The sequence below is a fragment of the Ochotona princeps genome, chromosome 21 (genome assembly GCF_030435755.1).
Source record: "Ochotona princeps isolate mOchPri1 chromosome 21, mOchPri1.hap1, whole genome shotgun sequence".
In the NCBI taxonomy this organism is placed as follows: Eukaryota; Metazoa; Chordata; class Mammalia; order Lagomorpha; family Ochotonidae; genus Ochotona; species Ochotona princeps.
The window spans coordinates 12,050,788-12,069,618 of NC_080852.1; the positions used below are offsets into that span (position 1 = coordinate 12,050,788).

General features: G+C 39.0%; 1 protein-coding gene and 1 non-coding gene across 2 annotated transcripts in view; one reads left to right on the plus strand and one right to left on the minus strand.

The window, feature by feature from the left end:
• Positions 1-18,831, minus strand: part of TAFA1 (TAFA chemokine like family member 1) — a 717,432-nt gene that overhangs the window by 662,405 nt on the left and 36,196 nt on the right. The gene's annotated exons all lie outside the window — the stretch shown is intronic.
• Positions 16,206-16,311, plus strand: LOC118760347 (U6 spliceosomal RNA). Its single transcript, XR_004996732.2, has one exon. It is a non-coding gene; the product is annotated as a U6 spliceosomal RNA (small nuclear RNA).

The window sequence follows — 18,831 nt, forward strand, 5'->3', positions numbered from 1 at the left end:
TGTAAAGGACAGAGCAGTGAACGGCGGGCTTTGAGGCACAGTGAGGATATGGTAGTCCATTGGGGCCTGCAGAGTACATCTGGTACCACAGCAAAAAATGGGGTACAGAACATACTGGACAACTACCCTAGCCAAACAATGACAGCAAATGCCTTGGCAAATGGAGACACTAAACTCGACCGCTTCAGCTAACAGACACTGGAAGGGTTTTCTCATCCACAGACAGGTGAGATCAACAGCATTTCAGAACTATCACATCCACCTGGAAAGAATCTTCGGAGTATGTGTGTCATTGGTACCCTGGGTTGATATCGGGTAGCTGTTCCCCATCGTTGGGTACTGGGGTGGTTGCGAGGCTGGGCACAGCTTCTCCTCTTATCTCCCCTGACCCCACAGAAATGGGAAGAATAAATAGGGAATTTGGAAACAATGATCACACTTCCTTTTCCCTAACCTTGGATTCCTACCACCCTGATCAACTATGTAAGCAACTTCTAAAATAAATTTTAAATATATATATACTCTCTATATTATTATGTAGCCACTCTTGCAACTTTATTACATAAACAGGTTTAGTTTAAAAGGTTTTTTCTCTTATCCAAATTAGTATAAAACATACTTTATTCTTTTTATCTCCACAGAATTTCTGCAGTCCTTCCTACTTTGTGGGGTTTTCGGGGTTTTTTTTAGCCTGATTAAAATTCCATCAGAAGAGGATAAACCACCATATTGAAAAGGAGATATTGGGAATAAAAAAGGGTACAGCCACTTTGAAAGACAGTTTGGAAATCTCTTTAAAAAAAAAACTCAACTTGTAACAACCTTACAGCTCTGCAATCTCACTCTTGGAGAAATTTCCCAAGTGAATGAAAAATGATGCCCATGCACACAGACACAAATCCTGTATACAAAGAGAGCTGTTCATTCTCCAGTAACTAAAACCTAGGACCAGAACAGATGCTCTTCAAGGCATGAATGACTAACAGACATTTATAAACATATGACATGTCATAATACTCATTAATAACAGAAACAATTGATACAAACAACAACAAATAAATTTATGGAATTAAACTAGTACAAAGTAAGAAAAGTAGTCCTAAAAGGACATACTGTGGATTTCATTTATATGGCATGTGTTGAAAACGTCTATCTATTCATTTTTATTTATCTGAAAAGTAGAGCAGGGTGGAGGGAGTCAGAGAGAGAGAGAAAGAGAGAGAGAGAGAGAGAAAGAGAGAGAGAGAGAGATCTTCCTGAGTTCATGGGTTCACTCTTCAAATGGCCATATGAGTCAGCACTGGGACAAGCAAGGAGCTCTCCCAAGTGGATGCCAGGAATGTAACTAAGTGACTCACCATCTGCTGCTTCTCAAGGTGGATGTCATTACAATGCCGTAACAAAGGTGGACTAACTGGGATTCAGCCCAAGCCTTCCAGGAGCTGCCACTTTAGCTCAGTAGGTGACGCATCAGTGCTACAATTTGAAGGTCCATGAGCTCAAACTTCAGAGGGACCAACCAGTCTAGTTACCTTCCTCAAGTTACTGTCTTGAGGCTGGCAATGCTGGCTTCCATAACCAACTTCCACTTTCAAATAAATACAGAATCTTAAAATAAATGTTTCTACTAAAACTCAAGCACTCTAATGCACTAAGTGTCCCAAGCAGTAGCCTAACTTGCCATAATGTCTGCCATATGTGGTATTTTTGAAATGAACAGCATTTAAAAAAAAGATTTATATTTTTATTTGAATAGCAGATTTTACAGAAGGAAGCAGAAACAGAGAGCTATCTTCCATCTGCTGGTTCACTCTCCAAATGGCCACTAGGGGGAGAATTGAGCTGATCTAAAGCCAAGATGTAGTTCTTCCAGATCTGGCACATGGGTTCAGGGGTTCAAGGATTTGAGTCATCCCCCACTGCTCTCGCAATCCATAAGTAGGGAGCTGGATCGGAAGTGGAGCAGCTGGGACTGGAACTGGAACCCTACATGGGGGTCTCAGCACTTCAGGCAGAGGATTACGATGTTCAACCACCATGTTGGTGTCAATGATCTACATGTTTAAAAGGTATACAAATTAATGGTTGGCAAGGGTTAGAGATTTGGAAGGAGAATGATGGCAATAATGATGTGAGGGTAGTTTTAAGGAGCAGCATAATAAATGCTTATGAAAGGCTGGCATTTGAGCTAGCATCTAAGATACTTGCATCCCATATTAAAGTGTCTGGTCTTGAAACATAGTTCTGTCATCTTACCCTAGTTTCTTACCATTACAGACCTTGCGAGACAGCAGTGCTGTGTAAGTACTAGAACCCTGATGCCTGTAGGTGTCAGAGATCTGGTTTGAGTTTCTAGTTCCTGGACCCAGCCTGGCTGAGCTTCTACTGTTGTGAGCATTTGAGGGGTAAATCAACAGAGAGGAGTCCTCCCCTTTTGTCTGTCTCACAGTGTCTATTTCTTTCTGTCTTGGATTTTGCAAGATCAGTTTTTTTAAAGTTCTTTTAAAAGATGCTTATGGCACTAAAACTATTAAGCATCTTAATTATCAGTATTTGAGAATTTATAGATGTGATCAACAGTATAAATTTAATTTCTAATTCATAGTTACACAAAGAGATGAGTAGAAATGAAACTTGTAAATCTGAATATATTGCTGCATTGTATCAGAATAATTTCTTGGTTATTCTAACTTTACAAAATGTTATAATTGGGAGAAAATGGGCAAAATGGGCTAGGGATCTTTCCGTATTGCTTCTTTTTGTAAGAAAAAAAGATTTATTTATTTTTATTGGAAAGGCATATTTACAGAGAAAGGGGGAGATACAGAGAGAAAAGTCCTCTGCCGCTGGCTCACTCCCCAAGTGTCCACAACGACCAGAGCTAAGTTTGTCTGAAGCCAGGAGCCAGGAGCTCCTTCCTGGTCTCCCAGGTGGGTGCAGCGTCCCAAGGCTTTGGGCCATCTTCTATTGCTTTCCCAGGCCACAAGCAGGGAGCTATCTGGGAAGTGGAGTGCCAGGACATGAACCGATGCCAGGCATGCCAGGTGAGCCATTGTGCCAGGTCCTCTATATTACATTTTATAACCCCATTTGCCAGCATCACAAAATATCAACCAAGTAATCACTAAAGGGAGCCATTAAAAGAAAAACAAACTTTATATAGTGTCAGTGTTAAAATAAAACTGAGTTCAAACCTCTAGAAAGTCCTATAATTATTACCTAGGATTGTTTTACCTCTATCTATTTGTACTAAATGAATTCAAAATCTGAGGTAATTAATAATTTCTCCTATTTCCTAAAAAAAAAAATCTTCCTAATATGGAAATGGAATCTGTTTTTAGGTAGTTGCATTGACTGATTGATCCTACAGTAAATTCTAAGCCCTTAGACTCATGGTAAGCTTCAAAATATAATACAGAACTACATTTTTCGCTCTGATTTTCTCTGTGACAAATATTCTCAGTGATATTTTCCTATATATTATGCTTCTGTGCTTTTTCCCCAACTTAAATAGTTCTTCTCTAAACATATTCTGATACTACCAATTTTCTCTTTAAAAAAACTGGAGTGTTTTGAGTGTGGTATGAATAGCAGATAGTAGAAAAACAATAGCTGTCAAGGCCTAAGGACAAGAAACAGCTACGATTACAAAAGAGTGTTGCAAGCTAGAGATCTCTGCTGTGATGAAACTGTTTTATAACTCAAATGTATCAGTGTCTAAATCACAGCTGAAATGTGATATCATCTTGCAAGATGTTACTAATAGAACAGTAGAAGATATCATGGTTTTTTCTGTATTATTTCTTAATCTACATGAGAATGTAGTTTTCTGAAAAGGTAAGGCTTAAAATGAAAAGGGAATCAGAGATTGTCTCAACTTTTAATGCATCACCAATGGCTGAGTTCCCAAAAAACAACATAAAACAAGCCAAAACCACTCTCTATCGATCAAAATGAGTGTTAGAATTTCCAAGTAAATACACCAATGGCTTCACGCCTTAGCTCCAAACTGCATACACACACACACACACACACACACACACACACACACAAATTGTATACAAACACTAACATCTGATATTTGGATCTTGAAAATTATGTCCTTCAACACCAAAAACACAGACTCCTCCTTAATTGGACTCTTCCTTTTATACTTCATTCCCAATCTATCAGCAACTGTGTTGCCCCTTCTTTAAAACACCTTCAAATCCAACTATTTCAAAAGCTCCACTACTTCTGTCATCTCTCACCTGGATTATTCTATTGGCTTTCTAAGGATTTTTCACAGTTTCCCTATTCCTCTGCTATTTTCTACACAGCAGAAAGAGTAGTCTTTAAAATATGCCTGATCATGGCATTTTTCCTTTCAAAATTCCTCGATGCCTTCCATGCCCAAAGAATATTAGCATGGTGGCAGTAGAACCATTGCCAGTAATCACCAATATATAATCACTTGCTTCTCACTCTATCCTGATGACCTTATGTCTACTAATTTGCCTTCTCTGTGTCTTCCACTCCAGCCTTACAGGTATCCTTGGTTTTATTCAAATACACCAGTCAAGCCCTGCCTTGGGGCCTTCAGGCTGTTCTCCTCTACCTTTGACATCTTTCCCTAATATAGCCATATGACTAATTCTGTGCCCCCTGACGCTTGCTAGAATACCACTCTTCCATAAGCTCCACGTTCCTCTCCCTGCTCATTCTCTGCAAAGCGAAACAATATTTGTTAATCTCACTGCTAAATGCTTATTTTATTTACTGGCGCCAACAATGCAATCTAACAGAAAATACTTCATACTTACTGAAAAAGTGAAACAAATGAATAATTGAAACGAGTAGATGAGACAATTCAACAATTTTGATAAAATTCTCTTCCTCCTATTCTAAGTCAAAAACTCTCTAGTCTACCTATTCTTATCTACCATGTTCTCTTCCTTTGTCTAACTCACCAACTCATACACATCACCCACAAGACACACTTTGTATGGCTTGCTTTCTCAGCTAAATTGGAAGTTCAAGGGTAGGAACCATATTTTAGCCCTTTGTAATTCTGTACCAATATGGGAAGAGCAGTACACATGATTCATGCTTTCTGTCCTTGGATTTTGTGACTCCTCCTGCACTGTTCACACTGTGATAGGTTTTTTATTAAGATGAATTTATTTATTTAAAAGAGTTACAGAGAGAAAGACAGAGGAAGATAGATCTTTCACCTGCTGGTTCACCCTCCTCTTCCCCACCTGGCCACAATGGCCACGTTAGGCTAGGCTGAAGCCAATAGCCTGGAGTTTCAATCAGGCCTGCCACGTAGGTGGTAGGAACTCAAGAACATTGGTCACCTTCTGCTGCGTCCACAATTGCATTATAGGAGGCTGGAGAAGAAGCAAAGCAGCTGGGATTCAAATCAGTGCTCATATGGGATGCCAGCATTACAGGCAGGAGCTTACCCCACTATACCACCACACTGGTCCCATTTTGAAACAAAATCATTTTATTTGATTTGAAAAACAGAGTGTCCATTTGCTGGCTCACTCTCCAATTGCCTATAATGGTTGGGTATAGATTCATTATGCCTCTATTTCAAAAGTAACAGAGGTCCAAAGCACCCTGGCATTTCAGACTTGCTACTAAAGTAAACAAATAGAACCTTTCCCCACCACTCACCCTGACCTTCATTCACTACCACTCCCCAGTGGTGGACTCCGTCTAGTCACTTTGTTGCCTTTAGTTAACCTGGAAAGTAAAGGCTGTCCCCATGAATATGTGAGTTACTAAAGAAAGCAGTTTCATGAGATTGTTTATCACCAGGGAAGGCGAAAATATTTTGTAGCTCACAGAAAGAAGCAAAAGTTTCTATTAAATTCTCCTGGCTCTGGGGCTTCCACCTTGCTGCACTTAATGACCACAACAACCATTTCTGCTAGACTTTAGAAATGTAGATTCAAAGAATTCATTTTGAAGCAAATCAGAATCTTATCTTTTTATCTGACTGTTTCTATCCTTAAATGTCACTCTGAATTTAAAGCTCTTGAATATTGTTTTATGTGGAGTCCTTAGAGATAACTTTGTATATTGCAAATTCGGTTTGTATAGCACTGAGTTTGAAGGAAGGGACTAGGGCAGTAAGAAAAAACTATAGGGAATAAAAATTCATAAATCAGACACTACTGATATGAAAAGGGGGCTAGTAAAAAAAACAAACCGCATTTTTGTGAAAGATAATAAAATACAGTAAGTGCTTAGGGGAAAAAAACTAAAAATCATTTATTTCAGTCTCTTCTTTATGCAAGTAAGAACTTCTTCCAAAATGGTGAAATCAACTGCCCAAGGTCACAGAGCAGTTAAAGACAGGGATCTTAGCTGCATAATAACAATGATAATAACAACGTCCTCTGCTCTACCTGCTTCTTAAGTCATTGAAAATATCTATTCTAATTTACATTACCATTTCTTATAAATGCAATATATGTTACTGGTTGGATTAGAGATCCATTCAAAGCAGAAGCAAAGTTCATGCCTCTAGTGTCCAATTTCTTTAGCACAGGTTTTAAAATGTTGCAGTGTTAAGAGGACTTACTATGTGATCTATATTCACGGCAAAATTTTAAGTGTACAATAAAATATTTGTTAACTACAGGCACAGTATTGTGTAGCAGGTCCCTAGAAATGTATCTATTTGCATAACTGAAATGTTGTACCTGCTGGATAGCAATGCGCCATTGCCCCTTGCCCTCAGTCCCAGGCCAACATCATGCTATCCCATGCTTCTGTGCATGTGGCTACATCACACGACACATCCTAATGTAAGTGGAATTATTTCGTATTTATCCTTCTGTGGTGGACATATCTATTTACCATAATGTTCTCAAGTTTCATCCCTATTGTCCCATAAAGCAGAATTGCCTTCCTTATAAGTCCTATATGATATTGTAATGTATGCATTCACAACATTTTCTTTTTAAATTTAGTTACCACAGTCTCTTTATCCATTCACCTATCAACAAACGTTTAGATTCTCCCTATATCTTAGCTATGGTAAATAATGCTACAAATCATCATAAAAGGGAAGACATCTTCTTGGCATAATTGACTTCATTTCTTTTGGCTATATACCTAGCAACTGGATTGCTGGATCATACAGTAGCATGATTTTTGAATATTTTAGAAGCATCCATTTAATTTTCCATAACAGTTTAACCAGTGTTTTCATTGCTGTCAACAATGTCCATGGGTTCTAATTTTTGATATGTTTGCCAACATTAATATAATCTTTTGATTTCTTAGATAACAGTCACCCCGCTAAGTGTGAGCTGATACCTCAGAGTGGGTTTATTTGTATTCTTCTGATGGTCAATGATCTTTAAATATGCCAATTAGCAATCAGTATGCCTAGCCACAGCAATTAGGAAAGAAAAAAAAAAGCACACCAGACAGAAACAAGTGAAATTATTTGTGAACAGCATGATCTGATTTCTAGAAATACTACACAAAGACTGTTAGAGCTACTAATCTGACTGAACAAAGCTGCAAAATAACATATAAAGTTATTTGGTTTCTACACACTAGCAGCAAGCTATTTAGAAAGGAAATCAAGAAAACAATCACATTTACTATAGGAGATACCTAAATAAAATACTTATGACTACACTTGCATAAGGAAGTGAAAAACTTCTACCTTGAAAACAAGAAAACATCAATCAAAGAAATTAAAGACGACACCATAAAAATGGAAAGAAAGCTGTGGTCATGAATTAGAACATGTTAATACTGTTACAACGTCACCATTACCCAGAGCAGCCTACAGATTCATACAATCTCTAATCAAATTTAACAGCATTTTTCATAGAAGTAGAGAAAAACATAGTCCTAAAATTCAATTACCCTGAGTTTGCTGGCTGTTCACTAAGCTGACGCTAATTTTGGCAATGCCCAGGTAGGGTCATAAATAGAAATACACAGGACCTACAAATGGATATTTAATCTCAATCGGCACAATATCTGTGTAAAAATAATTTTTCTGCTCAAATTGATAAACATGTCCTTGGAAACACCTGCAAGGTAAGGTTCTAACTTAGCCTTCTCACAGCCCTTGAGATTTTGAAGCATACAGTAGTAGCAGGCAGGGGTAACCCCCATCCTCCAGCTCACAGTTGGCTCATCTTTCTGTCACATGCACAGCTCCATTTCACACTGGGAAGGGCCAGCCATCAAGTACCAGCAGCACTCTGTGCAAGCAGTTCTCTTTAATGTCTAGGAGTCCACACTGGCAGCCTGGTTTGACCTTGACAAATGAGACTCAGGAGCCTACACAGACTCTGCAGGTGGGTTTATAGTCCCTGAGGTAAGTGAATTCTAGGAGAAGGTACTGAAAGCATGGTCTAGAAGAAGGGTACTCATGTTCCATATAGAAACACACCCGCCTCCATCCCATGGAATGAATCTTCAGTCTGAGAAGTGCCAGCGTAAAGCATAGGGTTCAGAAGAGTCCTCTTGCCAATATCTAAACTATAATACATATGTATGTTCTGGGCAGAGAATGGAAGAGGAAACTACCTTCCACAAAAAAAAAAATCACACTAAAAATAACAGCAGTGGGGCCCAGTGCGATAGCGTAGTGGTTAAAGTCCTCACCTTGAACGAGCCAGGATCCCATATGGGCACCGGTTCTAATCACAGCGGCCCTGCTCCCATCCAGCTCCCTGCTAGTGGCCTGGGAAAGCAGTCGAGGACGGCCCAATGCATTGGGGCCCTGCACCCACGTGGGAGACCCGGAGGAAGCTCCTGGCCCCCAGCTTTGGATCGACTCAGCTCTGGCCGTTGTGACCACTTGGAGAGTGAATCATTGGATGGAAGATCTTCCTCTCTGTCTCTCCTCCTGTCTTTATATCTTCCTTTCCAATAAAAATAAATAAATCTTTAAAAAAATAACAACAGTGAAGGAAAAATATGTGAGTGTACATACATACACGTAGCTAAGAAAACTACAAATCTATTCAACTCCACAACCAATTGAACTAAAAACACAAACAGAGGCCCTGGCACCCGACATTTTACGTCAAGCCTCTGCCTTTGGAACTGGAATCCCATACAAATACCAGTTTTTTGTCCAAGTTACTCTACTTCCCATCCTACTCCCTGCTTAGGGGCCTGAGAAAGCAGCAACAGATGACCCAATTCTTTAGGTCCAAGCACCATGTGGAAAACCCAGGGGATACTCCTGGTTCCTGGCTTTGCATCAGCTCAGCTCCAGTCCTTGCAGTCATTTGGGGATGGAAGATCTTTGTCTCTCCACTCTGCTGCCTTTTAATAAAAGTAAAACTAAATCTTTTCTTAAAAAATGAAACCCAGGGAAGAGAATTTAAATAATTCCAAAAGGTAGCTCAGGATAACTACCTTAGAGAAATTAAAAGTGACCAAGGAACAAAAAAAATGCAAATGTCTTCTTGAGCTTTCTAAAACAACAGACAAGAGGTAGCAGTTCTCAGGCAGTGAGCTACTGTTGATAGGGTTAGAATGAAGAACAAACATTTAAAAACAAGAGCTCCCCAAGTTTGGGATGCATCTCTTTAGAGAAGAAGTTGTGTTGTGGCATTTATTTTTGTTTTGTCTTGCTTTTTATATATATATATATTTTCTGTACTTGTTTTAAACGAGGAGTTACAGAAGGGCGAGGCAGAGAAAGAAAGAGATCTTCCACTTGTTGGTTCGTTCCCCAAATAGCAACATCAGCCAGGACTGGGTCACACTAAAGTGAGGTGCCAGGAGGTTCATCCAGGTATCCAAGGTGGTCAGAGGGGCCCAAGAACTTGAGCCATCTTCTGCTGCTCTCCCAGGCACAATCAGAGGGAGCCGGACTGGAAGTGGACCACTAGTATCCCTGTGTGATGCTGGACTGCAGGCAATGAATTAGAGAGCTATACCTCGCACTGGCCGTGAGGAGAGGCTCTTTCTTTTCCTTTTATACATAATTAATTAAATAACATTTAATAACTACTTATTCTGGATACATAATTAATTAAATAACATTTAATAGGTATTTACCCTGGACATGCCAAAGGGATGTTTGTGGGGAATTTATTACATAACCAGGAAGATAAGAATTCTATTTTTTTTAAATGACTGTGACATAAGCCAGAAAAGAGGGTGATTGCCAAATTAACGCATCTGATTTTGGTATTTAATTCCAAATAGAAACGTCATTCATACAACATAAGTAGATAAATGTTTTTGCCAATTACATCATAATAAAGATTTTTGTTTAAATGGGCATTGCAATTGCCTCCCAAGGGTGGGATGACTATGCAGAGTCAGAACATGGTTTATTAACAGCTGCTGTGCCCTACATATGTGGTAGGCCTCCACACCTGGGCACTGTCCCAGACTCCTACCATCGTCTATCTCATACGAGCTCAACAAAGAATGAAAAACTAGAGCTGAAAATAATGAAATACTGTGTGGCTGTTTTTCTTTTCCTCATGATCAAGTTGGAAGGCTCAGAAATTTCCCCTTCCACCCTCCTAATACCCCTCCTGACACCCCCATTGTTTTTCCAGATGTTATAACAACAGTATAGTCCTTCAGCTAGAGTCATAAGTCCATTATTCTGCTATTTAAGTGTATCGTGACATTGTTGGTATAGACAATGGTAAAGTCCAGTATCCTATTATCAAGATATATTTTACAGGGGCTCGGCAGCGTGGCCTGGTGGCTAAGGTCCTCGCCTTGATCCCATATGGCCGCTGGTTCTAATCCCGGCAGCTCCACTTCCTCTCTGTCTCTCCTCCTCTCAGTATATCTGACATTGTAATAAAAATAAAATAAATCTTTAAAAAAATTTTTTAAAAAGATATATTTTACAGTTTTATTGAGATCCATATTATATTCGGGAGTAGAGATGCATATGGCAATGTATCTAAACTCTAAAACATTATACGGTTATACAGTTCCCCTAGATGAATATATGTATACACATGTTTACCTGTATATCAATTTATCTCGTATTTTGCATTAAAGTTGTCTTATATCACAGCAAACATGTGGTGTTTGTACTTCGGGATTGGCTTTTTTCACTGAACATAATGGTATCTACTTGGGACCATTTTGTTTCAAATGGTAGAACTTCATTACTTCTAATATCTAAATAGCATTCCATAGAGTAGATGCACCATAGTTTCTTTATCCATTCCTCTTTTGACGGGCATCTGGGTTGTTTCCATGCCTTTGCTATTCTGGATTATGCTACTATAAATATAGGATTGCAGGTCAGTTTCTCATATGCAGATTTCACTTCCTCATTTGGTAGGTCAATTTACAGTTGTCTTATTACTCCCCATACTGACTTCCATAGAGGCTATACTAACCTACACTCTCACTAACAGTGCAGTAGGGTACCTTTCTTCCCACATCGATGCCAGCAGGTATTATCAGTAGAGTTCTGAATATAAGCCAATCTCACTGGAGTTAGGTGGAACCTCAATGTGGTTTTCATTTGCATTTCACTAGCAATACTTTTTCATATGTCTATCAGCCTTTTGAATTTATTCCTTTGAAAAATGCCTATTCATTTCCTTCATCCATTTCTTCACAGGGTTGTTTGTTTTGCTGTCATCAAGGTTCTGAAGATCTTTTTACATGGTCCTCTATCTGCTGTGTAGGGCGCAAAGATTTTCTTCCATTCTGTGGGCTGCTTCTTCATCTTCTTGACTGTTTCCTTTGCTACTCAGAAGCTTCTTAGTTTGATTCACTTCCGCTTGTTTATTTCGGCTTTCACTGCCTGTGCTTTTGGTGACTTTTCTAAGAAATCTTAACCAAAAATTTTATCAAAGCATTCCTATATTTTCAGAGTTCTTCATATATTTTTCTCTGCATTTAAATCCTTGATCAATTTAGAGCAGATTTTTTGCATAAAGAGAGAAGTAACAGCATTGTTTTGAGAGACCAAACTCTGTCCCAGATTTATTTTCAGTTCTCCAGTCGAATATTAGTTAGCTGCACACGTGTGGGCTCCCTTCTCAAGCTTCTACTCTGTTCCGCTGGTCTTCTTCTCTGTTTCTGTACCAGTACCAGACTGTGTTCCTGACCACTTCCCTGTAGCATGTTTTCAAATCTGGAATTGTGATTCCTCAATGTATAAGCATTCTTCAGTAGTTTTGGCTCTTCATGGTCTCTTGTCTCTCCAGGTGAATTTCTGAATCAACTTTTCTATTTCTGAGAATGCTGTTGGAATTTTGATGGGAATTGCATTGAATCTGTATATGACTTTTAGTAACATGAACATTTTTATAATGTTGATCTTTTTTTTTTTTAAAGATTTTATTATTATTGGAAAGCCGGATATACAGAGAGGAGGAGAGACAGAGAGGAAGATCTTCCGTCCGATGTTTCACTCCCCAAGTGAGCCGCAACGGGCCGGTGCGCGCCGATCCGATGCCGGGAACCTGGAACCTCTTCCGGGTCTCCCACGCGGGTGCAGGGTCCCAATGCATTGGGCCGTCCTCAACTGCTTTCCCAGGCCACAAGCAGGGAGCTGGATGGAAGTGGAGCAGCCGGGATTAGAACCGGCGCCCATATGGGATCCCGGCGCGTTCTGAGGACTTTAGCCACTAGGCTACGCGACCGGGCCCTATAATGTTGATCTTACGAATCCAGGAACATGGTAAATGTCTTCATCTTTTAAAGTCTTCATCTATTTCTTTTTTTTTTAATGTTTCACAATTTCAATCGCAGAGCTATTATACATCTTTGGTTTCGTTGACTCCAAAGTGTTTAAGATTCTTCTTCACTATTTTAAAGAGGACTGTACTTACTTGTTCTTTTCAGCCTTGGTATTCTTTGCGAATACCAGGGCCATCAATTTATGTTCATTAATTTTATATCCTGCTACTCTGTCAAACTCTCTTATGAGTTCCAATAGGCTCCTGACTGAGGCTTTTGGTTTTCCTATGTATAAAATCATGTCATCTGCTAATAGAGAGAATTATATTTCCTCATTTCTGGTTACACTTCTTTTCATTTCTTTTTGCTGCCTAAGAGTTCCAGCAAGAATTTCCAATACTATCTTGAACAGCAGTGGTGAAACTGAACATCTTTGTCTAGGTCCAGATCTTAGTGGAAAGGCTTGCAGTTTTTCCCTGTTCAGTATGATGCTGGCATTGAGTTTTTTGCATATTGCTTTGATCGTGTATACAAAGTTCCTTCTATGCCTATCTTGCTTAGGGTTTTAAGCATGAACTGTTGTTGGACTTCATCAAATGCATTCTCTGTACCTATGGAGATGATCATATGGCTTTTATTCTTCAGTTTGTTGATGTGGTATACCACATTTACTGATTTGTGTATGTTAAAGCATCCTTGCATGCCAGGGATGAATACCACCTGTTCCAGGTGTCTGATCTTTTTGATATATTGCTGGATTCTGTTGGCTAGCATTGTGTTGAGGATTTCCTTTGTCTATGTTCATCATGGCTATCAGTCTGTAATTCTTTCTCTGTTGTGTTTCTATCTGGCTTTGGTATTCAAGTAATGTTGGTGTCATACAAAGAGTTTGGAAGGATTGCCTCTGTTTCTACTGTTTGGAATAGCTTGTAGAGGATTGGGGTGTTTCTTCTTGGAATATATGGTGGAACTCAACATTAAAGCCAACCAGTCTAGGGCCTTTCTTTGTCAGGAATAATTTTATTTCTGAGTAATCTTATTCTAGTTATAGATCTATTTAGATCATTAATTATCTCATTATGCAATTTTGGTAGATATTATATGTCCAAAAATCCATTCATTTCTCTAGTCTTCTGATGAGCTGGCATATAGTTGCTTCAATCCTTATGGTTTTTATAACATATGTCCAAGATATCCATTGGTATATTGCCTTTTTCATATCTGATTCTATTAATTCATATCTTCTCCCTCCTTTTTTTAATTATTTGTGTAATCAAAAACCTCTGTGGTTGACTTTATCAAAGAGCATCTCTTTTATTCATTGATCCTATGTTTTGCTCTTTTGGTCTCTTTTGGTTTATTTCTCCTCTTATTTTGATTATTTTTTTTCTGCTAATCTTGGGATGTTTTGCTATTGCTTTAGATGTATGGTTAGACCATTTTCTAATTTCTTAACATAAGCATTTATTCTGAAACTTTCCTTTTCATACAGAGAGCATATAAACAAAGTTATTTTAGAGAATGTCAATTCAAGGACTGGCATTGTGGCTCAACAGGTTAATCCTCTACTAACATTGGCATCCCATATGGGTCCCTGTTTGTGTCCTGATTGCTCCACTTCCAATCCAACCGTCTACTGCTGGCCTGGAACTGCACTGGAGGATTTCCCAAGATGTTGGGCCCTGCACCTATATGGAAGACCTGGAAGAAACTCCTGGATCAGCTCAGCTTTGCTCATTGTGGGCATTTGGAGAGTGAAACATTGGATGAAAGCTATTTCTCTCTCTCTCTCTCTCTAATTTCTCCTTATCTCTTTAACTCTCCATCTCAAATAAAAATTAGCAAACTTTTTCTTAAAAGATAAAGAAATTTCAATTCAATCAGCTGTGTTCCTTTCAAAAAGACAGTGTTGATCTGGAGCCTCTCATCTGCATATCACCACATTTTCTACTGACTGCAAAGATATTTCTCCTATGTCTGCTACGTATCTGATCTAATAGCAAGCTACACTCCAAAATCAACGTTGGTTTTATCCCCCCACATCTTCACAGACAGCCTTTCTTTGAAATCAATTTGTCTTTGGGATAATTGTTTAAAAGCCATGACTTCTTTTTCAGGATAAAACACTAAAAAAATAGTTCTGCAAATTTAAAAAAGCAGAAAGAAAAGTATTCTGAGTATTAATCCCAGATTGCTTTAAAAAAAAAACTTAGACCACTAACATATTTTGAAAAGTAGATTTCTGGTATGTCAGGCACATAATAATATCCATGGGCTGTAGGGACAGTCTTAGAAAAGCATTCCATAGCTACCTTCACAAGGATACTTGGTGTCATCTATAATTCATACAAGTTTATTGAAGCTTTCTACTGCTATCCAAGCAAGATAATTTTCAAAGCTACAGAGTGCAATAATCCAACATTCCTTGTAGAGATTTCATACATGTCATACAAATTTTACTCTGGAGATCATTTCCATGCTGATGTTCTCAAGAACACAATGTGATATTTTCAGCAAACACAGATTTATGCTATCTGTTAGCTCGGCAGGCTTAGGAGATGGTGATTAGAACAGCAAGCAAGCAGAGGATGTATTTCTATCCAGACTTCATGAGAACTCCTGTGATTGCTACTGAAGGGCTGGGTTTACAAAATGCTTAAAGAACTTCATGTTTTCTTCCCACTATATTTTGCAGTAGAAAATAATTTTGATAATCAAAGTGCATCTCTGGTGGAAGGCAGCAGGTCCATATGAATAACCAAACACTTCTTCTAAAATATGAGACTTAAGGGGTAGATTTGGGATATAGCGGTCAAGATACCAGTGAAGACAGCTGGGCCCCAGACTGAAATACCTGGAATTGATTTTAAGCTGCTGATTCTAACTCCCTGCTACTGCTGACCCAGGAAGCAGTGGTATTGGCTCGAGTAACTGAATTTTCTGCTATCCGTGTGGGAGAAGCTGACTGAGTTACTGGTTTCTGACATTGGCCTGGCCTGCCCCTAGCCATCGTGGACATCTGGACAATCAATGAGAACGTCACCAACAATTGTCTATATCTAGCTAGCAAACTAGGTAACTATCCATCTGTCCATCCATTTTCACTGTAACTTTGCCTCTTTCTGATTAAGTTGTTTAAAAATAATGATTAAAATGATGGGTCTGGCACAATAGCATAGTGGTTAAAGTTCTTGCCTTGCATGCCCGGGATCCCAAATGGGCGCCGGTTATGGTCCTGGCAGCTCCACTTCCCATCCAGCTCCTTGCTTCTGGCCTGGGAAAACAGTCGAAGATAGCCCAATGCCTTGGGACCCTGCACCCAGAAGGCAGACCCGGAGGAGGTTCCTGGCTCCTGGCTTCGGATTGGCTCAGCTCCAGCCATTGCGGCCACTTGGGGAGTAAACCATTGGATGGAGGATCTTCCTCTCTGTCTCTCCTCCTCTCTGTATATGTGGCTTTCAAATAAAAATAAATACATCTAAATAAATAAATAAATAAATAAATAAATAAATAAATAAATAAATAAAAATGATTAAAGTGAACATAACACTGTGCTTGCCTCGGCAGCACATATACAAAAATTGGTATGATACAGAGAAAAGTAGCATTGTCCCTGTTCATGGATGATGAAAAATGAATGTAATACGATATGAACTTAGGAAGTAATATCAGCTTCTACTGAATTATGTTTCAGGTCAAAATATATAATTTCCCAATTATTGGACACTATGAAAAAAAAACGGTAATGTCATACACAACCAGTAACATAGTTGTTGAAAGCTCTGCCCAATACCACAGGAATACACAGTTAAAAAATAAAACAAACAAAGCCATTTTCAATAGAGCAGTCCAAGCAACACAGTCCATAGTCAGAATCCAGTAATAAGAAATTTCGTATCCACAGTAATTTTGGAGCAGCTGCTTCCTATTTAGTGTTTCTCTCTTCTCTGAATTTCCAAATAGGACACCAGTCTACTGAACTATTCTTTTTCAAAAAGAGAGATACATTTATTTTTATTGGAAAGTCACATATACAAAGTCAGATATACAGAGAGGAGGAGAGACAGAGAGGAGGATCTTCCATCCATCGATTCACTCCCCAATGGACCACAACGGTTGGAGCTGAGCCAATCTGAAGCCAGGAGCCTGGAGTCTATTTCAGGTCTCCCACACAGGTGCAGGATCCCTAGGCTTTGGGCCATCATCGACTACTTTCCCAGGCCACTAGCAGGGAATTCGATGGGAAGCAAAGATGCCTTGATTAGAACCAGCGCTTATGTGGGATCCCAGCACGTGCAAGGTGAGGACTTTTATCCACTGAGCTACTGCTCTGTGCCCAAGGGCATTTTTAAATATTTATAGAAAACAGAAGCAAGTGATGAATGTTAGTAAAATAGTTAAGGAGTTCATGTTGTAGCCAGCATATGGCAGAGCGGTAAACCCACTGCCTACAACGCTAGTATCCCATCTGGACACCAGTGCAAATCTCCACTGCTCTACATCCAATCCAACTTGCTTCTGACGTACCTGGGAAAGCAGCAGAAAAGGGCCCAAAGTAGGGCCCCTGCACTCATTTGAGAGACCTGAAGAAGCTTCTGGGTCTGGTCTTTCATCTAGCCCAGCCCTGGCCATCGCAGCCTTTTGGGAAGTGAACTAATAAGAGGAAGAGAACACTCTCTAACTGTGCCTTTTAAAAGAAAAAAAAATCAAATGCCCATGTTACATATTAAAGTAATTGGGCTTAATACCTGATACTTCCTGATTTCAGATCTTGGAAATCAGCAGTTCCAGCACAAGTGTTTGAATTTCTGATCATCCAGCTGGGACACATGCAATGAGTCCTAGCTTTGGACCCAGCACAGCTATTCCAGCATTCATTATCTCTTCTTTCTCTTTCTACTTCTCAAGTAAACACAAATTTTATTTTTAAAAGTTTGTGGTTGTGTCAAGAGCATTCTGAAATTTATATGTAACTTTTTTATAATGCAGATTTTCTATAAACTCTTTGAAGTGCCCTCTTAAGCCCTTTTTAAATTTTCAGAATAGATTTAAATCTACAGAAAAGGTGCAGGTAGTTAAAGCACCCATTTATTTTCTACTCTTCCCCTGCTATTTACATCGTACATTGGCACTGGTACATGTGCCACAATCAATGAATAAGTGTAACTATGCTGCAATGAAATTCCATACTTTATTTATACGTTCTTAGTTCTGGCTAATATCCTTCTTCTGTTCCATGAGCTCATCTCAAATACCATATCATAGGTAGCTGTCTTTTCCAGTTTTTCTTACCTAGGTGTTTCTTACTGAGAGCTTAATGACAGTGAATAGTTTTAGGACTGGCCAGGTGTTTCATAGGATGTGCCTGTCTCATTTTTGTTGTTCGTTGTTTTTCTGAAGTACTACTCATTATTAGACTTAATTCAAGAGTTTTTTGTTATTGTTGTTGTTTGGTTTGGTTTTTGTCCCCAGTTTCCATATCTTTGCAAATAAGTTACTAAATGGAGCACTCAATTCAGGAGCAGGAGGTATATTCTTGCTTTTTGAAGATTAACTACACATAACATCTGGAATTGCCTTACCTAAGGAATTTGTCTACTGCCTAAGATTTATGTAGTCAATCATTTATTTTCACCAGTATGGATACATGAGTATTTAATATTTTAGCTTATAATACAACATTATATATTTTGGTGCAAACTTCTGATTTTCACGATTGGAAATTCTCTTGGTTGACTTATATGGATATATTTTTTTAATGTATTGATTTTTATTGGCAAGGAAGATTTACAAAGAGAAGAGAGCAAAAGTTCTTCCTTCCATTGGTTCACTCCCCAAGTGACCACAATGGCCACAAATGAACCAATCTGAAGCCAGCAGAGAGGAGTTTCTTCAAAGTCTCCTATGTGGGTGCAGGGTCCCAAGCACTTGGGCCATCCTCGACTGCTTTTCCAGGTCACAAGCAGTGAGCTGGATGGGAAGTGGAGCAGCCACGATGTAAACTGGGGTTCATACGGGATCCCAGATCTTGAAGTGGGAGGATGAGCCAATTGAACCATTGTGCCAGAGTCTTCTACATTGTTTTTACAACATCCCTAAAAGAACAGATTTTGTTTTGTTTTGTTTTGTTTTCATTTTGGAGAGAATAAGAGAACTTCTTTACTTCCTTGTATTATA